Genomic DNA, 18,360 nt, shown 5'->3' with positions numbered 1-18,360 from the left:
TAGTAGAGATGGTTATTGAGCTTGCACATATTAGTTCTTGATATGCTCTTGACTTTGAATGCAATATGAGCTACTACTGTATTAAGCTCTTGTATCTGTGACTTACACACAGTGATAGATTGTAATCTGGTAATTATTAGTTAAAACAAACCATAAATTTCACAAGCAGATATGAATTTATTACTGTTCACTGATAAAGTTGAATTTTGATTTATTTTTTAAATTAAATTTCTTACATATAAATTTATGCCACTACACATATACATAATAAACTACCTACAAAAAAAAAGAACCATGAAGCAATTAGGAATTATATAAATGTTACATTCTTAGTGTTTTTGGCTATTTGTATTTGGCAGCCTTGAAAAAAACATTTTTTCCTATCATAGTGAATCTAAAATTCTGAATGTAGATCAATAGCCATCATATCTCATCATTACCAACTTAAAACATCTAGACCTTAAAACATCTTAACCCCTAAAAAACCAAGCTTAATTGTAAAACTAAATTATCTGGTCTTCAAGCCCATCAGAGACTTGAGAAGGAATAAAATTAATTACCTGAGTATAGAGGGAGTGCAGGTTAACCACTTCCCAAGTGAGAAGATGACAGAGAATTTTGCTTCAGTAACAATCACCTAAAACTTTCTATAACATTGGAGTATCATCTTCAGCTCTCTGGCCCAATACATCTGACAGACACATTTGTAAGGCAGGAGCCATTCTTGGCCACCTTTCCTTGACAGAGCTTGGGCATAAACTCTGCCTGAATCCAAGCTTGCACATTTTTAGGCAGAACTGTCTGTGGTAGAAACAAGAACGTTTTGTCAAGTGGCTAGTTTGACACATTTGAAGCCATTTCCACAAGGAGGTCCTTTGATGGTCATCAAGGAGGTAGGCTGGTTGTTGCCATGAGTTAACCTGTCTTGTTGTTAATGTATCTTTAAAATAATTGAAATGCCATGTTCTGTATGACTCCAAGGTTTTTGAAGACCTTATCTAACTATTTAACCTATCTTTCTATAGAATCACATCTATCTGTTGCACCTAGAATGTATATTCTTGAGATAAATATAGACTAGTAATTGATATAACCATGATTAGATCAACTAACAATTAACTTGTATAACATATTGCTAATCCCACTAAATAGGAATAGCTCAGTGACTGGCTGAGACATGTATGTCTATGCATAGACAATGCTTCTTGTGTGCTACAGAATCTCTGTGAATTAGCTGTCATTCTTCATATAGTATGAATGAGGGTTTGCAGACGTCTTTTTTCTCCTCATACAAAGAGCAGAGAACCAGCCTCAATTGTTCTGTGCATCATGCATACTTTACACACTGATAATTTTAGGACTACATAATGCTTGTGAGAAATTATGTTTACCCCACAAAAAAATTGGAAAGTTGAATTTTAAAAGATAAGAATTCTATATGTTGATTTATTGACATGAACAGATTATCCTTACTTCTTTATTAGACAGAAAATTACAAAACAGCTATGTTCATAAGCATGTTCTAGAGAAGGTACATTTACACCACTGTCCTATGTGTTCAGTATAATATTAAAAATCTAAAACGTGTCAATTCCCAAAGTATTGTCAATCTTAGGCCCTTTCACATATGTTGTGGAACAAATTACTATAATTTGAAAATTGGTTTTCCTTTTTAAAAATATATTTTATTAATTTATTCATATTACATCTCAATTGTTATCCCATCGTTTGTATCCTCCCATTCCTCCCTCCCTCCCATTTTCCCGTTACTCCCTCCCCTATGACTGTGAATGAGGGGGAACTCCTTCCCCTGTATATGCTCATAAGGTATCAAGTCTCCTTTCTATGTGAAGAAATTTCACTAGATAGTATTTCAGTAAGATTCTTCTTAATGTAAATTATTACCATTTCAAGACCTTTTGCATATAGAGTTATTTTACCAATTGGTAAGAATGGATAAATTGTTTACAATGATTTAGTTTTGAGAATAAATTAGTCATTGATGGGTCACTTTTAAGAATTGAGTTCTAAGTATTTCCTTTACCCAGAGTCACAGCTAAGTTGTCTTCATAAAGTAATAAAAAATTAGCATCAAAAGCTGACAGAAATGTATTAATAAGAAGAAATTACAGTAACCAATAACAACAAATGCTCCTTTAATTTATATAATTGTTAAATCAAATTCAGAACCTGAGATGTTCAACCCCTTAGGAACAATATATGGAGGAAATTAAATCTGAGGAATTGAATGCTACAACATATTTTAAATATTGTAACACAGAAATGGTAATATGTTTGGTCCTCTTGTTAAAATTATTTTCCAGCTTCATCTATCGTAAAGTCAGGAACTTTAAGTGAACACTTTAGGACATAAAGCTATATTTTTTAATTATATGAAGTATTTGAATCTAATTTTATTTATTCTTTTTCATTAAAAATTGTACAGGGCAATGCTATTACTAACTGCACATTTAATGTTGCATAAATTTGAGCAAAAAGTATTATCCTGAATACCCATATTCTGAAAGTGTTGTCTCTGCTTGACTGGACCCCCTGCATTTTGTGGTGACCCAAAGCTGTCCTTTTGTCAGTTTGCTTTCTGTTTATGGTGATTGACCTGGAATGAAATCCTTACCACCCAGACATTATCCCATCCTTATGGATGTAGTCTTAGACACAGGCTTGAGTTCATCATCACTTCTTTTCCCAGGGATGAGGAGATATAGCAGTAGACCTGGTAGCATTTTCTTAACCTTCTAATCAGTTCTAAACACAAAATCCTGGGGTTTTTTGTTGTTTATTTGTTTGTTTGTTTTACGATCATCTCTCTCAACTTGAAATCTTTTCAAATTAATTGGGTGTTATGCAAATGACTGAGTAAAATACTGGTATTTGTTTGTTTTTCCAATTCCCTTATTTTGTTTTGACTGTTAAGCTCACAGAGCCCTGTACTTTCTAGTCTTATTTAAGAAGAAATTCTTCATACTGGCAATTATTTTATGAAGCTATTGCATGGCCGCACTCTCTTTTGTATATGGTTAAAAGTGGTACATGTTTTCATGTACAGCATTGTAGAGAAGATTCCAGCCTGTTAATCCAAAGTCTCCCATGCTTGGTGTCCTGTTGTTGGACTTCAGTGACTCTTGAGCCTCGAGAAAACTGCAGAGTTTAGGATCAAGGTTTCTCATTTTTGACTCTGAATGCTTTTCTTTTGTCTTTGTGGGCTGGCTTCCCTTTTCATATCAGATCTTTTATGCTCTCTTGTGTGAACATTCCAACTTAAAAAGGGTTCATAGGTTTTATGTTTGCAGGCTATCTCTTTTCGAGTTTTCTCTCAACTATTGCTTTCACTGGGTTACTATTGATGTATGAATTATTATCTGATTAATTTCATGTCCAAGGCAGTTCCTCACGCCCCCATACCCAGTGGGAAAGCCACATTATTGCTTCTAAGGCTCAGGGAACATCGTGACAGCGGTAGTGGAAGGAGTGTAAGATCCAAAAGATGGAGAGAAGGGAAGTGAAGTATTGTCCTCTGGGCAAAACAAGCCCATTGCTCTCCTGGAAACAAAGCAGCTCTCCTTACCAGCATAGGACCTGCACAAGGCTAGGCTTGGGAATCTTCCATCATGGAGGTGAGAGAGTCTCTCAGGGACCAGGCATCTTTAGGAAGCCTTTGGCATTTGATGGATACTGAAGGGAGGGAAAGTACTTGTCGTCGGTGGTGTAGCCACTGGCAATGTGTCCATGGAAGACAGTTTAGCTCCACACACCCATGCTTTTCTGAGTAGCACTGGTTAAACTCAGCAGGTCGCGTCACAAAATACAATAAAAGAACAAACAAACAAACAAACAACAACAAACAGCTACAGAGAGAGGAGAGAGGAATTGAGGGAATTGTTATGAGGAAGACGTGGGAAAGGGGACAAAACATTTGATTGTGATGAGAGTATATTACATACACGTATGAAATAGTGAAAGTAAAGTAAATTATTAGAAAACTAAGCTTATTTTGTTTTCAATTATAGCTCCAAGCTTACTTAAGTGTACATGAGTTTATCCCGCCAAAAAATTATTTAAAACCCATCAGACATCCAGGCTCCATTCCATATGTGCTCATCTGGAGCCTCTAAAGGTAAACAATGAATTCACAGATCTAGCATGATTTTTGGTGATGCTACTGATGTTATTAGGAGATTAAACCTTTAAACTTGACTTTGTAGGAAATGAAAGAACAAAAAGATTCTAGATATTTGATACAAATAAAATACTGAGCTGCCATTTGCTGAAGGGGGCACAGTTGGCATTGTGTATAAGAAATAGCTATGACCTTCTCTGCCTAAAAACAGACCATTTTCTTTAAGCTTAGCACATGCATTCTGTAAATAACTCAAATTGAAGGATTGGCGGTATTCCTGACAATTCATGAGGCTTACCAAGGTCAATTTCATTTGCTGTATCACTTAAAATACAATTCTATTTACAATTGGCTGGCATGGATGACTGCACTTTTTTATGTATGTAATACATTTTGACACTGCGAAATAAGAAGCTATGAAAATAAGGTTGATAAACCAGTAAAGAAGTTTTTCCTTAAATGGTCACAACCTGCCAAGTGCTGATAAGGAAAAATGCTGTGGGACAATGACAAAGAACTTAAAACCATCAACTCCATGTCAGTGCAGAGCAAGGAAACAAACAGAATTTCTGACAATTCAGAACAAATACTACAAACCAGAGGCCATACCCGAAATTCCTTTCAATCTTATACCTCCGAAAGACAATTTATGGCTACAAAGAACTCTGGGTCATTCCACTGCTGTTATGTGGTGCCTTTACTTTAACTTTGAGGTGAAATTAAATTTGTCTTTAGTGACTTTTTTTTTCTGTTTTCTATGGTGTGTGTCATATTGTCTCTAACAAAATGAACTTTAAAAAAAAATGCCGAGAGCGAGCAAGAACGTGTTAATATTGAAGCAATAAAGTATTGGGTAGTGAGGAACTGAAGCAATGCATAGAAGGATTCTGTTGAGCCTTCATGTTTGACCCAGAAAGTGAAATTAAAAGTAAACAGACTCAGGGCTGGAGAGATGGCTCAGCGGTTAAGAGCACTGTCTGCTCTTCCAGAGGTCATGAGTTCAATTCCCAGCAACTACATGGTTGTGATCTGATGCCCTCCTCTGGCCTGCAGATGTGCATGCAGGCAGAGCTCTGTATACATAATAATAAATAATAAATCTTTTTTAAAAAGTAAACAGACTCACAGAGGAGTAGGTATTGTATAACAGTTAAGTATTCTTATTTTTTCATATAGTACCCCAGGAAAGGTAAGTCTTAGATATGCAAAATTTTATTTTGCTATTAAATGGATTGGGTCATAGGCTTTGGCCCTTTTTAAAGTTCCTTAAAAATGGTGGAAGAAAAGAGACCAACTGATTTTATGGTCAACAAAATAACAGTAACTTAAATATTTTAAACATAATGCTGAGCTGTTACAGTTTATAGTGCCTCTGTAAATACAGTCTATAGCTTATACAATTCACATACAATTCTATGACCTAGATAGGTCATAGAACTTAGCCTCCTTGCTTCTCCTGCTTTCAGAGAAAACCTACAAAAATGAGCATGTGCCACCATTCTCTGAGAATAGATAAAGGTACCTAGATGCTGTTTTTAAATTTTTGTTTCCTCATGGGATGTTAGACGCACAATTGAACTGAAAGAGGCCATAAATGGAATCTCTAAACTTTGTATAATGTATTTTTTTCATCCAGAAAAATATTCTTTAACTTTAAGGTATACTTAGGAACATCTGTATCATTTCATCCTAATTACAGTTAGAGATTTAGAAAGAAGTGGGTTACCAATGCCCTCACCTATAAGAGAAGGAGAAAGAAGAGGATTGGAAAAATACAAGATATTGTTCTCCATAATTAAAAGCTGCATTTAAGTTGAGGTTAGACAAGCCTAAAAATCACACTGTAGTTCTTAAGGTAAAGATTCATGCTCGTGGTAAATGGGGGAGAAAAATTTGAATCTGTGATAGTCTCTCAGTCAGATTGCCTCCACACATGTGGACTTTGACCTTTTCAGGGTCAATTAAGTGTTTGAACAGAATTATCTTGTTGGTAAAAATAACTGAATAGAAATAAATGGAAAAGTGTGTGATATTATTAATGATGACCTGGAAGGTAAATCCTGTTGAAACCATAGAAGGTACAGAATAAGCCCGGTGGACGTCCTGCTGTAGGTTAGAGGCATCTGGCTTAACTCACATAGAAAAGTTACAAGAAAAACAAAGAAAGCTTTTACGCAACTCAACACATGTGGGCCATCAAATGTGAGATGAGTCAGTCCCCATTTTTTCCTTAATGTCCGTGAAATGAGGTTAAATATTGACTTTCTGAAATGAAAGAAATGAATTGACTTTAAAGCATTTGTATTTTTGCACTTGTTCCAAATTGCAAAATAATGTATTTTCCACTTAAATAGTCACTGTATTGAATTATGTCAGTAGAGGGTTGAGTTCCCCCAGTGACTTGGGCAGGGAAGTTGAAAGTTTGAAGAAAAAACATTCCTGGGGAGAAAGGTTCTGTGTTGCCGTGATGTCTGCTTTCTGCAATGTCTTGCAGATGCCATGCTTTGGTGAAGTGAAGCATCACAAAAGTAGCCAGTCAAACTAGATGACAAGTGAACCAGCATACTTAGAAACTTACTGTGCTGCAAGAGGAAAAATTAATTTTGTGAAAACTGCAACCCCCAAACATCGATATTAAACACATGAATAGGGGAATAGGTAGTTACACTGTCCCCATCTTGATGGCATGCAGGGCGGGTTGATTATTATACAGAGCAGGTCATTTAGTCAGGACATTGCTTGAAATATTTGGCTTTAACTGTTGCTGAATTAACAGAAATCTCATTAGACTATTTTATAATTATATGCTTGGGATATTTTTACTGAGATGGAATGCATTGTAATCATCTCATAATGTTTTAAAGCATATTTTAACATAGCCAACTGAAAATACGCAGGTATGAATAATTTTCTTTCAAATGAATACTATTATTGCTCACTACTTACCTTAATCCTCAGAACTGATTACAACATTCCTTCTTTCCTCATCCATAGATTCAATAGGTAGAATTTTACTTAGAAAGAAATAGTAGTAAAGAGAGAAAATAAAGCATTGGCATTGGTCTAACAGGACTTTTCTAGAAATAACTTTGAGCACTAATTAAACTATATTGCAGTTTAGGCTTTCGGAAAGAAGTTTGGGAGATAAATGCATTATTTTTAAAATAAAATGTAACTATTGCGTGCATGAATCATTAGACATACACAATTAGTTATCTAATGTTATGTAAGGAACATTAAATCAGCAATATTTGTGTTGTACTAAGTTTAAATATGAGTGGAAAATATTGACTAAAGTACAGATTTACATTTATTAATATAAGTATATAAATGGTAATTTTTTCTTATGGAAAAGAAGATGGCTTAAAGAATGCTTAAAGACTTGATATGAAAGAAACAGAAATTATGAACAGACCCCAGTTGAGACTGAAAAAAATTGTAATTGGTATTCTTCAAAATGATGTGATTTAGTGAGGCCTCAATAAAGGATACATATAATTTACTGCATTCATTTGAGGATTAGCAAAACAGTAGGTGTCCCTGAAAGTTTTGAGTGGAGTTATTTGAGAAAAATGCCTATACAGAATTGTCAGAGAAGTCTGGTGACTGAAACATGACCTTTCGACACCTAAAGAATAGGTAGAAAATTACACCTAGCATATATAATCAAAAAGGTAAGAGGAGAAATAGACAAGAATGTAATGCAAACAAAATCACAGAGTTGTTCAAAAGGATTGTAACCGCTCTTAAAGATGTTATAGAAATCTTAAGTAAGATGATATTCCTCAAATTTTCTAACAGTGGAATTGCTATCTCTGGAACAACAGAGGTGAAAGATAAAATGGAGAAATGTGGAAATCTAGAAAGCACAGGGCGTAGAATCATGTGGAAAGAGTGAGGAACACAGGAAGATCCTTCAAATTGACTAGATGCTCACACTTTCAAGGAACAGGGAGCAGAGTAGAAACTGGCAAAGACAGCAGGTTGGGTCTCAGGTTGAATTTATGACTTTGACAAGGAGGGGCCCAGCAGTCTTCCTGCTGGACATGGAGGGATGTGTTTACTTTACCATGTGGCCAAAGATGTGCTTCCACATTTGTTGGCATTCTGATTTTCCTGGTGTTAAGATCCATTGAACATAAAGCTAAGCACTGTAAGATTATAATCAGGCTTCTTACAGTTGTACCCTTGCACAGTAAAAGACTTCATTGTTGCTGTGTACCTAGACATACAATCAAATTATAAATCCGAAACAGTTACTTGAATGATGCCAGTCCTAGCCAACTACTGTCTTCAATGTGGTCCAGGATGTCGAACATGCAGCATCTCCAGCTGGTAGCAGATACTCAGTTTTCCAAGAAACACAAAAAGTGCTCCTGCACCCAAGCAAGAGTATGAGAGGATGTGGTTCCTATAGTAACACTGTATCCTTGTATTTGTATGTGAAAGATAATGACATCCCCTTCCCTCTCCTCCTTTTCCACTATACCCTTTTTCCCCTTCTCCTTTACTAAAGGAGGCTTATTTTTCAAAGGAAGTTTTAGATGATCTTTTCTGAGATAAACAATTGTTATATGAGTATATTGGTAAACACCTGTCATAACAGAACTCTAGATACCAAGGCAGGGGCATTGATGTAAGTTTCAGGCCAATTTGCAAGACAGAGCCAGTATCTGGTCCAGGAAGCCTATTAGCAAAGCCTATCTCAACAAACAAAACAGGAATATTTTAAATTGTGAGCAGAGATTTTTCTAATTGTTCAGTTAAAATTGTTATTATTTTAAAAATAGTAACTTATTTATCTCTGTGGATGTGTGCTTATCTAGGTGGGTTTATGTATACTACATCTGTACAGGAACCCCTGCAAGCCAGGTGTCAGACAAGACGGACTTGGAGTTACAGGTGGCTGTAATCAGCCATGTGGGTCCTGGGAACCAAACTTCAAGAGCAGTTAGTATTTAGAAACACTGATCCCTCTCTCGTGACATGGAAAAATACCTTTTAAAAAAGAACTATAATCTTAAGGATGGATCTTAGTGATTAGAAAAAAAATAGTGAAAATGAAAATTCTTTATCCTTGAGTGAAAAGATTAATCCCATTTGACTGTTTGGGAGAGAAAACAAAGGGTAGCAAACATAAATGTGGAAAAGATAGAAAGTGGGTGGAAGGATGACTGGATCAGAGCACACCCAGATGAGAAGAGACCAGCTGCTCCTGTTATCTTTAACAGGCAGACCTGGTTGAATATGTACACTGTTTTCTTTTATTCAAAACCATGAGAACTTAGATCAGAAAGTTCATAGGAAGAGTACACTACAGATGAAATAGAACCATAAAACTGAAGCCTAATCAAAAACAAAGAATTAAAGGGAAAACTCTAAGAGAGAAAAGGCTGCTGATGCTGACATGTTGCAATTGAAGAATTTGCAGCCTGAGTGATTTTTGCCTATGTCTAGATATCAAAGGTTGAGGATTTAGTTTCTAAAGGGAGGGATGCTGATGCAGGCCCCTGCAGGTGAGCAATGGGGATATATAATCCTATTTTGAAAATATGCATGAATATCTTCTCATGGATATTCTTCATTCATTAACAAAAAAAAAAGAACAGAAAATTCTGCACACTAAGAGATCCAACCTTTTAATTTCCATTTTGTGTGAAAAGGTATAAGAAGAGGAGAGAAGCAAGCTGTGGGAAGACATCAGAGCTTTAGGACTCCAGCATGAATACTGCAGAGATTTCAAAAGATGTACCACAAAGCATTATAGTAGTGATTCCTAGAGCATTGGCTAGTTGCAAATAAACATAATCAATCGACATGAAAAATGATAAGGGTCAGGGGTTGTAGTGTAATGGTAGAGAGTTTTCATGAGGCCATGGTTCAATTCCTTGAAAGAGAAGTTGGAGTGGGAGGGGAAGATTAAGATGGCTGAGTGACTGCGAGCACTTCCTATGCTTCTAGAGAAGCTATGTTGAGTTTTACCATTCATATCAGGCTTCTCACAACAACTTGCATCCACAGCTCCAGGGCCTTCTCCTGGTCTCTACTGTAGGCACATACACAGCATACAGTCAAACAACCTGTGCTTACTCAAAAATCAAAGACGAATCTTTAAAAGTATACAAGAGGGATAATACAAATATGTCTGTTCTGAATTAGTTTAGCTAAAATGTATAAACTGAAAAGTACATTTATTCATGCTATATATTAATAAAAATATTGATAAGTTGCATAGAACATTATGAGAACACCTGTTGGTCATCATAGAGCCTAGGAATTGCCGTGGTTAGCTATCTGCTAGTGATGCAGGAAGGCCAGAATCTCTGTACAACGTCTGTCCGGAGATCCAGAGAACTAGGGAAGTCAGTGTGTATCACAGTTCAAGAGAAGAAAAAAAAAATGAGATAAGAAGTTCCAGTAAGAATAGCAAAAATAAGTGAATTCTTCCTTCCTTCATCTGATGTCCATATGGGCCTCCATTGACTGGAGCATAGCCAATCACATGGAAGAGAGCAGTTGAGCTCCTCCCTGCCACCCCGCTAATCGTTTTCAAATGAAAATTGCATCCCAAATATTCATAGCTCACAGAAATGATAGGCAGCATTAGAACCATTTGACACACAATGAGACACAAAATTAAAATTTATAATAAGTGTGTAGTCCATAGAACTGACAGATTAGAAAGACCCAAAAAGAGAATCATTGAATAAAGTCATGTATCCAGGGAAATTGCTTAGCACAGCACTCAAATTAAGATATTGGCCAGGAGAGGCCCAGAGATCTGCCGGTCATCTATTGTGCTTGGAGACTTTAAGATGGTCATATGCTCATGTTCTTATCCAGAACGAATACATCAAACTATGTATGTGTTTAAGAGGGTTTATCCCACAAAGAGTGAAAGCTATTAACTACAAAACCAAAATATTGGAAGATATAATTTTCAAAATCATAAGTGGAAAAATAACATAAAATTTTCTATTAACTTTAATGAAAGAACAAATGGACAGAAAGCGTATAGAAAAATTATCAGAAATTTAGAATACAAAGAGATGGTTAAATTAAGTCCAGATACGAATGCACATATTAAGTATAGAAACTATATTTTTAATAAAATTATTTTTGTAAAAAATAACATACATAAGGAATAAAGACAACGTTTAAAAGTCAAGATGTGGAAAAGGATCAACCAGGAATATTTATACCTATTTAAGTTAATATTAAATAAACTGTGACAAAATTACCTTATTACATATTAAGGTGAATAATTAGCAATGGCCTTATTTTGATTTCTATTGCTGTTATAAACACTGTGATCAAAAGTAATTTAGAAAGGAACTATCTTATTTGACCTACATACCTCTATTATAGTCCATCATTAACAGAAGTTAGGACAGGGACTCAAGCAGGAGCCTGGAGGCAGGAACTGAAGCAGAGGCCATGGAAGAGCAGTGCTTTCTGATTTGCTCCTAAGGCTTGCTCAGTCAGCTTTACCATACAGTCCAGGACCATGCTCTCAGTGGTTTGTGCACTCTCACATTAATAATCAATCAGAAAATACCTAATCACTTGCCTAGAGGAGAATCTGATGGAGGTATTTTCTCAGTTGAGGTGTCCTTTTCCCAGATGTCTCTAGAATGTGTCATGTTGACAAATATTAAGCAGTACAATGAGAAACCAAGGAATAATCCAGAAGTCAGGTACTGTAGTCTTCTGTACAATTATCTGTAATTCAGAAATAACAGAAAAACTGAACCATCTTTCAACCAGAAAAAGATTTCCATATTGAAGAAGATGACTTTTAGCAAGGAAGATATAAATTGCAGGGGGAATAGATGTAAGAAACTAAGGTAATCATATAATGAAAAACTAATGCATTGTTCATGAAGTGGTATTAAAATGGAGTTAATGGTAGAACTCAGGTACAAAATATAAATAACTGAATGGAAAAGATTTAAATCAAAGCTTGTGACTTGCATCAAAAAGCACAGACCTATTGAAATGATGTGATGAAAGGAAATTTAATTTCAGTTTAGATGCTCTAGAACAAAAGAAATTCCCAGCTTGAATAATAATGTTATTAATGATAACAGCTTTCACGGAAAATTTACTTTTTTCCAACTTATTCTGAGTACAAACTCAAGTTAAGGTCCCATGCCCAGCACTAGATAGCCAAATGCAAAACAAATCTAGTGGTATTCTTTTTGCTGTTTTTTGTTGTTGTTGTTGTTGTTGTTGTTGTTGTTGTTGTTGTTGATTTGTCTCACTGAGTTCCCCTCCATAGATATTTGCTTAAAGAGTATGCTTTCCAATTTTGTTTTAATCCATTTTTGGCGTGTGAGTCTCGGCATTCATATGTCTTTCTTGTGTTTTTCCTTGGCTCTTTTTGTTTGCTTGTTTTATCCTATTCTTGTTTGTATATATATATTTTTCTTAGATGCCTATTATTTTAATGAAAGAGAAAAATATAAAGTGTGAATTTGAGTGGGTGAAAAAGTGAGGAAGATCTGGGAGGAGTTAGAGGATGGGAAACTGTAATTGAAATATATTGTATAAAAATTAAGTTTTAATAAAAAAGATAAAAATGAAAAGACAATATTGTCTGACAGGAATTACTGAGAAAAATATAGAAAATTCTAGTACATTTTCAGAATAATGTAATTATAGATACAGTTAGCTCCAATACAGAATTCAACGGCAGATTACTACTCAGAGTATCAAGAGTTGGAGAGCTGAGGAAATGGCTCAGTGCAGCACACTGCACAGGGCTAATTATTCCACACACTGTAGAGACTAGACGACTTCTTCCCCCCCCCCCCCCCCCCGCTTGGGTCCATTTATTTGTAATATCTTTTTCTAATCTTTTACCTTGAGTTCATGTTTTTAGAATTATTTTTATTTTTTCTTTTTTAACATATAGATTTATATTATTAAACATATATACTATAAAATACCTACAGCAAATGAACTCTGGTGCCCCCTATTTAACCACTTCCCCTTGGTGGGGAGGCCATGTAGCACTCAGAGGAAAACAAGGATGAGACCTGATAGTCTGTGATCATATAGTGGAGGAGGAGGTTCCCTTCTATCACAGACCTGCGGGAGGGAAATAGGGTGAAAGAGGGAAGGAGGGAAAACAGGAAGATGCAAGTGAGGGGGGAACAATTGAGATGTAATCTGAAAAAAAATATTTAAATATGTCTAGATAGATGCTTTAAGTTGATAAAGATGCACCAAGATAGGAAAGATGTTTTCTTCAAGATTGCCAAATACAAATAGCCAAAATACTATGAATGTAATATTTATATAAATCAAGACTAGACTTCTTATAAGAGTTCATCTTCTTTCATAGGTGTGAGTTTTGCCTCAGCCTCCGATGCTGTTCTGCCAAGTCTTCCTTTTCTTCTCAAGCCCTTCTTTGACAAGCATGAACTGCCAAGTACCTTCCTGAACAAAATGAGGCTACTCATAGGGAGCTGGCCTTGTCTGCAGAACTCTCTGTGCTCTAGGACAGAATCCTGCAAATCAGCCCTCAGCTCTCCCTAGACCATCTACTCTGTTTCCTCAGCTTGGTGAGATCCCAGGGTTCCATGCCAAAGTCTGAAACCTTTTATCAAGGCAGAAGCTGATGCTGGGTTGGCTCGAGGCTCCTCTCTATTGCTTTCCTTCTCAGGGTGCCACAATTTCTTTTTCTTTTTTTGGCCTAAGTTTAGGTGTGGGAAGGGAAGGAAACTATTTTATTTATTTACATTGTCTGTGCTGTTAGGTTGTTTCTAGTAAATTTATATAAACCTGTTTCCTATTATTACATTCATCAGAGCTTTCATTAGGTTGGGCATATTTTTCACGTGGGAGGAGAGAGAGAGAGAGAGAGAGAGAGAGAGAGAGAGAGAGAGAGAGGGAGGGAGGGAGGGAGGGAGGGAGGGAGGGAGGGAGGGAGGGAGGGAGGGAGGGAGAGAGAAAGCGTTTCTTTTGATTTTTCTCTGGTCTTTTCCCCTAGTGTCTGTTATTTTCCTCTATTCACCTTGCCCTCATGTCTTATCACATCTGGCAACAATTCCCATAGCAGGAAAGTCTTGATTTAAGGGATGCAGTGTCAAAGTTTCAAGGGCACATATATTTTTCTGAATGTTTTTCATTCTGAATTGAGCTTATCACTCACCTTTTCCCAAACGTCTTGTTTCCTGACTTGTATTCATTAAACAGATGAAACCCTTTCTCTTTGGATATTGTGTGTTTATGATATTGTACTTATATTTTATTCAAACATTTGAATTAGTTTGCTGCTTTTCTTGGAATAGAGTTGAATTTGATATATATATATTTTTTCTCATTTTCCCTCTGCAATGCTCCGTATTTTAAAAGACATTTCATGAAAGTTTCAAACTTTCTGGCCCTTTTAAGTCTTTCATGTCAAATGCATCTATTCATTGTCCTTATTCACTATTATTTCAGTAATTAGGATCTGTTCTCAAGGATGAGGTATTTTCTTCTGTAAAAGAATATATTTGACATTATGATAGCTTATGAAATAGTAAATCTTTGTGGAGAGATTCTACCCAAAATTGACTCTATTGTCATTAATTCAGCTTTTGTGAAGAAATTGTCCAGTGTCACTCACCATTCTCAACCATTTATAGCTTTTCCCTCAGTAATATGCAGCAGTAGCACTGGGGAATTCCTGCCTTTTGGTTGTTGACTATGGACAACATTATCCAGCACTAACTGATTTCTTGTTGGGCCTTTGGTGGTCTGTTCAAATACACCTTTATTATGAGACTCATTAAGATCAATTTCTCATTAAACAACCAAACAACAATACTGTAATCAGCATGTTCTTGTATTTTTATCCCATGTTGATTTGCTTGATTTTCAGAATTTGTTGCAGTATAATTTAAAAATACTCAAATTTAACTTTATTTTAGTAAAATTGTATTAAAAATTAGTTTATTAAAATAAAACAGAAATTGAAAAGGCAAAAAGATAATCAATATCTAAAAGGCAATACAAATAACATATAAAAAAGTCTAATGAAGATAATGTAATATACAACAGAAAAAAAGACTTGTTTATCTATTGAAGGCAATAGAATAATGTTAAATTTTTGAAGTCATAGGCTTGTGTATAATGAAACTCAGCATTATAGAAAAGTGCTCAACAGTTTTCAAAATCCAGAAAAGCCATAAATTATTAGAGAAGAAAAATAAAGCTTATCAACATATATTAAATTTGTAATATTTATATAATTCTAATAATAAATTAGAAATAAAACCTTATGTATGTAAGAACTGTATTAATATAAGAAGATTGATATCACATGTTCTAAGAACAATCTACAGTTTACAGAGGCAAAAGTGGTAGTGATTACAAATAAATCCAAACAGATTTTACCTCTACTTAAGTACAACCTTATTAATAATAGTCTGTCTTAAAACATATAACGTAACTACTGTTATTGAACAACATTAAAAATGAATAATTTTCTTAAGGTTAGTTACATTTTCTTCTTCATCTTCTATTCCTTATTTCTTCCTTTCGGGCTCTTGTTGCTTTCTCTTACTTATACTTGCTAGTCATTTTTTCCTCTCCTTGCTAGTCCTTCCTCCTCCTCCCTGAGGAAGGTTTTCCTCTTCATCCTCCACTGTTTCTTCTCTCTTTCTGTCTCTATTTTCCTGAAATCATTATACACATTTCTTTCAAATGTAAAAGAATTAATTGATTGTATTTATTTGTTCATTTTGAAGTGATTCAGACCTAATAAGCAGAAGAAGATGTTTATACTGCTTTACTGCTGGCCTCTAACTTCCTGCTTTTATCTTGGTTGACAGTGTGAATGGAGCCTATGAACAGTGTTGATAAAGAGAAACAGCTGTTAGTCGTAAATGACAGAGTGGCCCTAACATTGTGCCTTTCTTAATTGCATAGTTCAAGTCTTAATTTCGTTTTTTAAGGCTTTCAAATATATAACAGTAATTACCAGATGACCAGGCATGATAATCCATGACAAGTAATCAATTATGAATTCTACTATAAACATTGCAAAGCTGCTTTCTTCTCCAAAAGAAGGCAGAAAACCAAATTCTTGGTAGAAAGGCTTGCTCCAAACATTGCGGAGGAAGAACAGTTAACTTGAATTTCTCTAGATGATTTTAGAAATTAGATTTTAGAAAGCATAATGTGAATAAGAGTAACAAATGGGCAGAGATTTCCGGTGAGCAATCAAGTTTGTCTGACTGCTTGATGCTGGTAGAGAATTTCAATATTCAGACACCCTGCAGGAAACCAGTTGTCTGAATAAAGGGGTGTGGCTATAGGGGCGTGGCTGGTACGTAACCAATGAGATTGGATAAAATGAACTGACACTAATATTTCACTATCTACAAGACACATGGTAGCAACATGACAGCAATAATAAATGGTATTATTCTGATTGCCCCTCCAGCAGGTGAAATACCCGTGTAGAAATCGACTTGAAAAGAAGCATGTTAAATATTTTGTGGAATTTTCTAAAATTTTACTCAAGAGTCTATAGAAGAAATATTCCTGCCTGATCCTTGGTCTCATTGCATAGATCTATGAGGCTTTTACAGACAAACATATTGAAGTACAGTTAATCAATTGATGGGATTCTTTCTGATCTTCATGAGTGCATGAGAACTGGATTATGCCAGGAGGTTTGTTAAGTTTCCCTGAAGACTTCTCTGAGAAATGATAGTGGTAGTTTCTTATGGCATGTTGGGTTCAATTGCTGATGAGGATCCTGAGAGCATCACACTTAGGAAAAACAACAACAACAACAACAACAACAACAACACTACCAGCCTCCTAACAGAGGACTATCAGAAGCAGAAAATCTATGATAACACATGTGAGAGCAGATGTGAGTGATATAACTGAAAGAAAAATTTTCTGCTAGAATGACCTGGGCCTATCATATTAGCCCTATAGCATTGAACGTATCCTTGTGCTCGCTTATAATACTTGACTGTATCAATTGAATGCTATATAAATAAAGTGCAACCCAGAGTAAGATAGAAAAATATATCCTAAGGCGTTGCTGGGGATGTATTAATGGCATTCTTACAGTAGCTTATATGGTATGATGCTTAATTTTCTTATGTTTCCTCACCCAGTGTGTTCCAAGAAATAATGTCACATATTACATCTGGAATGTCTTAGAGAATGTCTAAAAATGAACTAATACAGAAAGTTACTTGATGAATATAAAAAGTACCATCAAATCCTCTGGGGTCCTGGTAGAACAAGATAGTAGGGAGAAACAGATGATGCTCTCATACTGAAATGAGAAACCAATCGTGCCTCTCTTTGAATGCCAGTTCTTTTTGAACTTCTGTCCGTGGGCACAAATATACGTTTTGCATATTAAATATCCAATATATATATATATATATATATATATATATATATATATATATATATATATAGTATGAAGGTACTTTTAAAAACACATCCTATTATATACCCAACATATAGACTACTATCTGTATGTATACATATGTCCTAAATAGTTTGAATATGAGTTTACAGGTCTGAGTGCAGCAGATTTATTTTTAAAATGAAAAAAAAATAACTTCATAGAAAAAAGGATGGGTTTAAAGAGTTCAATATTTTAGTTTGTGAAAGTGATTAAAAATAACTAGCTTAAACAAGAAGCTGAATTATCAAATTCAAATCTAAACATCAGCATCAAGTTTTGATGCGACTATGGTATTTTGTGTGAAGAATTAGTTCTGCTTATAGAATGTCCATTTTATGTTTAGCAGCATATTTTAAGAGTGTGTTCAAAAAGTAGTTGGAAGAAAAGACAGTGGTTAGAAGCAGAAATTAACAATTTTAAAGGAAAAAATGAAGCTGAAAATTATGATATTTCAACACTGATGAACTATAGTCTTCAAATAATAAGTACAATAATTTCTATTGGAAGTACACATAGCCTAAATCACTTTGCAAAGAAATAAAGGCACCTAAAGAAGAAAACCTGTAAGACAATCAGACATCATTGTCTTCCCTTACGTTCTAGCTTGGACAGTATATATAAAGGATTGTTCAAATTCTTCCAGTCCTAACATTTGCCATTTTTGATAAACCAGACTTTGGTGAATTGGAACCAAATCAATACTGTGTGTGTATGTGTGTGTGTGTGTGTGTGTGTGTGTGTGTACTTACACAAATGCAGTTGAATGTTACAATAAATGTGGTTAGTG

Source organism: Acomys minous, assembly GCF_964271855.1.
Source record: "Acomys minous genome assembly, chromosome: 19".
NCBI classification, from domain to species: domain Eukaryota; kingdom Metazoa; phylum Chordata; class Mammalia; order Rodentia; family Muridae; genus Acomys; species Acomys minous.
The sequence above is the reverse complement of the archived record's forward strand: the minus strand, read 5'-3'. Positions refer to the sequence as shown.